This window comes from Hetaerina americana, unplaced genomic scaffold, assembly GCF_022747635.1.
Source record: "Hetaerina americana unplaced genomic scaffold, ioHetAmer1.1.p SCAF_3, whole genome shotgun sequence".
Classification (NCBI taxonomy): Eukaryota; Metazoa; Arthropoda; class Insecta; order Odonata; family Calopterygidae; genus Hetaerina; species Hetaerina americana.
The window spans coordinates 89,844,192-89,850,275 of NW_027286874.1; positions in this window are offsets into that span (position 1 = coordinate 89,844,192).

The following is a 6,084-nucleotide window of genomic DNA, read 5'->3' on the forward strand; positions in this document are numbered from 1 at the left end:
AGTTCAAGCAAAGATTTTAACTCAAAAGAATTTGGGTTGATTACATATGATAGTGTAACGATTGTTTATCGTGCAAGGAAAGAGCGAATACATGGATCTCTCAGTAGTGTCACCTACCCCTCTTATCTTATTCTGGTCTGGTCCAATCTGCCAATGTAATATGGGGGGAAAAATAATTCCATCAATGCCGCTAGTAAACTTGATTGTTCTGTGCCTCTCAAATAATCGTGATATTGCTTAATTTCTTCTTTTCCCTCATTCTAAAATTATTTAAATGCTCAATTATCCCTCGTCCAACTCTTGAAATTTTTGCACGTGCGGCTGTAATTTTTTTGTGGGACTAAAAGAAGTTGATAAAAACACTGTTGTATGAATAATTACTCCGTCTAATGTAACGCATAATATTACAACTCAGGCTTTCAATTTCTTTGATAAACATAGGCAGAGGCTATGTGACAAATAATATCACCAAAGCATTGTCGAAGCTCAGAACAAATCAAGCAATTTTGTGGTTTTAAAATTATTCCAGTGTGTTTATTTCCACAAAAATAAAAGTGACTCCGTTTTTGGCGGAAATATTTCTAGTCCTCCACTCTTTAACGTGATAACTTTAAGCAGTATGCCATTAATCGTAATTTAGGTTGGGTCTTAAAATTCAAACCTTCGGAGTATCCCTCCATTTTTTGTTAGTGTGCATTGCCACTGCATAGTCTTAGCCCTTTATTTGCCATTTTTTGTGTCAGGTTTTGCACATGAAAGAAGTCAGTAAATTGGAGAATTTAGTATTGATGTACAGTGTTGATGATTTATGTATTTGAATCACAAATAAATATTTTCAAATGTTAATCTTTTTTTATTAATAATGCAGTGAGAATGGGGATCGCAAATCCTGATGTGCGTTGTGTGGGAAGCAGGCAGAGTGAGTGATAGGGCGTAAATGAGTATGTACGAGCATGTACGTTCGTATGCATGTTCTTACGAGCCAGCGTAATAGGTCCAATAAGAATTTGAATTATTTTGTTTCATTAGTAAGGTACGACATATAAGTTGTATGACTTGTATAATAATTCTTTAAGTGAACCCTTTATTTAATTTTGACAATAAGTGAGTTTTTATTATTTCAACGCAAAGAAATAAACTAGAATGTGAAATTTGTGGCATTTAAAATGTCGTTTAGTTCATCAAAAATTAGCATCACGACCAAGAGTTGTGTGCAACAGATTTAGCAATTATGGTAATCATGCCGCGGCTTTGATTTCATATATGTTTTTCAAGTAGTATGGATTATTCAGCTAGAAAAAGAAGAGGAAAACGGGAAAATAAAAACTCTTTACTTTGATTCATATTCTCAGACAATATTTTTAATCACGATAGGAAAACCTTTTGTCTGGATTCCACACGAAAATAGAAATAGATGAAACATAATAAAAGGTAATTTTTGATTAAATTTCAGTTTCGAGTAATCGATTTTCAGTAAAATTTTGCATTTGGAAATAGTTCCATTTTTGTCCAAATCATTGATTTTTAATGAGCAGCACAAAAACTTAATTTTTTTAATTATGACATTTTAATTAATTAAAATTTAAACATTTTATTATTTCCGCAGCTAAATGGCCGTCCAAAATATTTCCCTACCTTTAAATTTAATGAAAAATTCCATTCCATTCTGATTCAATCACAAAAAAATTAATCATACAACAGCCTTTTTAAAGCAGTTGCTTTCATTTCACTTCCATTTCAGATTGACAAATTTGAGGTCAGTATATTTGAAATCTTTTCCCAAGAATATCTTCTGAATAGGTTCTATTTAAGACCACTGTGAGGGGCACCAAGTTTCGACTCATGCGCTTTCATTGTTGATAATTAACCAAAAATGAACCCTAGAACATTCTCGGATTTTACTAAATTACATTTGTCAAATGATCAGCACAATTATTCTACTTTACTTAAAAACATTTTTGAAATCCTTCGTGGTGGAAGCGAAGAATCTATGGCAGAAAATATGACAGAATGCATATGTTCAAAAGGCAGCTAAGGAGTTTTACCAAAGTTACGAATTATGTGCCTTTACGCAAATACATTATTGATTATTGATCCATGGATTTATATTGTGTGTGACAGAATTTATCATCAAAATGCTGCCGAGAACATACAATACATATGTATGTATGATTGAAATTAAGCACTTTGTGACTCAAGGAGTATAAAGATTTGAGGAAGGAAGCTATGAGATATGGATTCATTAGGGAGAAGAAAAAATATATTTTTTTAATTTAAATTAACAGAATTACGGCTCTGTAAACTTTGTACGGATGGCAGTATAATTCCTGTACAAATAACTGAAACAAACTAAACAAAATTGTCATGTCTTCTTTAAAAAAAATCCTACAAAATATATTTGACGTAAAAAAATTCCATTAGATTTTCCCATCGCTGATACTACGAGGGTCATCCGGAAAGTAGTACCCGTTCGTGCCGCCTGAAGTGCTGACGACGCGAGTAGCCGCTGGACGAGGTCAGACAGCTTCAGTGGCTTGTCTGCCTTCTCTGAGCCAAGTTGCGTGACGCTAGCATTGCCTGTGTTGTTTCTGTGATTGTTTACAATGTTTAAAAAAATTGAGAACGCCGCCAGTTGTGAAGTGAGGGCAGTGATTAAATTCCTCAATGCAAGAAACGTTCGCCCATGTGATATTCATCGCCAATTAAAGGAGGTGTATGGAGACAATGTAATGGACGAGTCGTCTGTTCGGCGGTGGTGTCGCAACTTCAACATGGGGAGGGGGAACACACACGACGATGAGCGTTCGGAGAGACCGTCTGTCATTACAGACCAACTGGTGAGCTCAGTTGACGAATTCGTGAGGAACGATCGGCACGTCACAATTGATGACATCTGTGAGCATTTTCCCAATGTTTCTCGAACAATTGTTCATGAAATTGTTAAACACCATCTGCATTATGCAAAAATTTGTGCAAGATGGGTCCCTCGCGTATCTCAATGAGCTGGCGGCGAAGGACTATGCAGCAGGAATACAGAAACTTGTCACACGTTAAGACAAATGCCTTAATTTGCTTGGAGATTATGTTGAGAAGTAGTTTAAAGTATCCTCTTTCAAATAAATTTTTTTATGTTTGTTAATATTTACTTTTGTGTCTTTATTTCACGAACGGGTACTACTTTCCGGATGACCCTCGTACTTAATCATTACTCAAGCTCTTTCCCCAAGGTCAGAAAATACTGATTGTACCCAGAAGTGTTGCAGTAACAGTCAAAGAGTATAAGTGATAAGCCCTCTCAGATATAACCTTTATATCCAACTACTTCCGTAAAGGCAGTTTCTAGATATGAAGATGTATGCAACTAAAATCTATTGGGAAAAGACGATGACTGCACACAGAGCAAAACACTGGTCAAACTCCGCGCATACCATTAAATCTAATAATGCCATTAGTCAATCTAAAATGAAGATTCCTCAGTCCCCGGTGATTACTAAAAAAATAATAGGCAAGAATACAAATCGGAGAAGACTGAAAGTAAATGTGAAGAGGAAAACAGTGTCATCCACTACGTCATATTATACGAAGGGCGTTCCAATTTCACTCTTCAAATACCATCCATTTTCTTTGGACAGATTAACCGCGGAACAATGAAATGTGATGGGCGCCTTCAAAGCCTTTCGCGTGTCGTGCCTAAGAGATATTTTTCGAGGAATAATACTTGATAAAAATGATTTTTCTATTCTTGAGTGCTAAGACCGAAAAAAATGCCATTTGTCAAAGGAAATTGTTAGTTGATTGGATTTAAAAATCCAATTCAGATCATTTTCATGCCAGCTGTTCCCACTCTTTCAATTGACTCCATTAATTTAGTAAACGAAGAATCACGAATGGCATTGCTCAGTTTAATCTAAGTCACCGCATCTCAAGGGTAGACTTGAATATGTTAATGTGTGTCTTTGAATTAGACTCGCAGAAACATTTTTTTCTCAAACAGGGACAATATCATTAAAGAATAGTAATATATTCAGCTAAAAATTTGTGATTAAAAAATGCTAAGCAATGGAGTGATTAATAAAAAAACATCAATCATGTAATCATTAATACTACTTGCATAGGCAACCTGACGGAGCACAGCTAAGATTGCCCATCCAAGGCTGCGGAACTGACTTGCAACGCTGCGTACTATGCAAGTGTTTAGAGTCGAGTGCTTCCCAATTGGTTAATAAAATTTCCGTATAAAATTTATTATTTAATATAGATTTCCGTAAGACACAACAAGATATCCGCGTGAAAATAAAGACGTATCCAGGATTATTCAATTTGAAGTTTGTCTTGGTGACATAGATTAGTAGACGTAAATTCACAGGGATGGTATTAGCATGTTCTATGACACACTAAAATGAAAAAGTTATCTCCTATCACCGAACCCTCTAGTCCTGAAAATGTATGCGACCGACACCTTTTACTCCCTGTAAAACCACAGATGGCTCATTCTATTTTCATTACTGCACGTACCACGTCCTTGCATAAACTGCCAACTGGTATGTAAGATATCGGATGTTAGAAAGACAAAATGCATTTGTTAACGTTCTCCAGCGGATAGCTCTCATACCACTGGTGTTACCCTGACAAAAATATAATCCTCGTTTATAAATTCTTCTAACCTTAAAAGTTCATTAAATAATTTCCTTTACTTCTACAGGAGAGTGAAAGTCAATTTACGTAATGTATTTCGTGCACGAAATCGATTTATGTGCGAAACAAAATTATTATTTATTTAGTTGAAAGATCTACCATCAGAAAAAAAGACTTAGAAATGAGATCTCCTCTTTCCCCATTATTGGCCTAAATCTTTATGAGTCAATTAGAATGTCAATTATTCGGACCCCAACACTTCTAAAAAACGTTAGCTCTGGTAAAGATATGTGGGAGGCTTTCCTTGCTGTTGTACAGGAAGCCTGAGACAAATTGAATATTTTCTCAAGCTGCTGAATCCTCGGCATCCCAATATCCATTGTACGATGGAAGTAGAAGTTGATAATCACCTGAATTTCCTGTGCCTATCGATATCAAGATTGGACAAACATCATTTTTTTGGTGTTTTCATGGAATCGTGCTACACTGATGCAGTGCCCTCAGGCTTATGCCACCCTAATGCACATAAATAAGATGGTTTTCATTCTATGCTTCATAGACTAGTGAATTTACCCATAAAAACTTCTCAGTTCACTAGAGAGCTCTATACTATTCGATTTATTGCTTTATCTAATGGCTATAAAGTTGAACTCATTGCTAAACTCCCACATAAAAAATTAATTAAGATAGTGATATCTAATTCCTGCACTTTGTCCCTACCATGACCACCCTAACATATATGATATATATTATTATTTGTAGGACCTTTGCCCTGTAGATTAACCAAGAAGTTCCTTAAGGACAGATATAGGATCTGCTTTCATAACCAGGATTCCTCAGGCAAATTTTGTGTGACCACAAGGACAAGATTGGTCCTCTGTCTCATTCAGTGTATAAAATGTAGTGTGATTCTCGCGCTAAATGTTACAAAGATCAAACAGGAAGGACATTTAGTATCAGAATCAACAAACACTTATGTGCTGGGAAACCAAAGACCCCTGTTCCCTTTTGGCAAAGCACCTCATTGAGACCTCACATATGTGTAACTTTCACACAGTTTCTACATCTTGGAATAAAAGGCCCCAAATTTAATATTCTTGAACAATTGGATCCTGTACGGTATGGCTCTAAATCTATTCTTAATGACCAAGCATTAGTGAACAATTCTCCTCTTCTTGTCTTACTTATCCTGAAGTGTTAACTTCCTCCCTTTCTTTTTCTACCTGTCTACCTCTCCTTGGCTGAATCTGCATATACTCTTACTTCTCTCTCATAATAAAAACAATTATCTATTTAAGTACTTATCTGATAAACTTGTCTCATTAACAGTGAGCACAGCACCAGGGGAAATTACATCTACTTTACCTCGACACGAACAGTAACTTGCAGCAAACCTTGCCTGTGCCCTCTGGAACACTTTGCCCAAGGACAATAAAACTTGCCACTCAC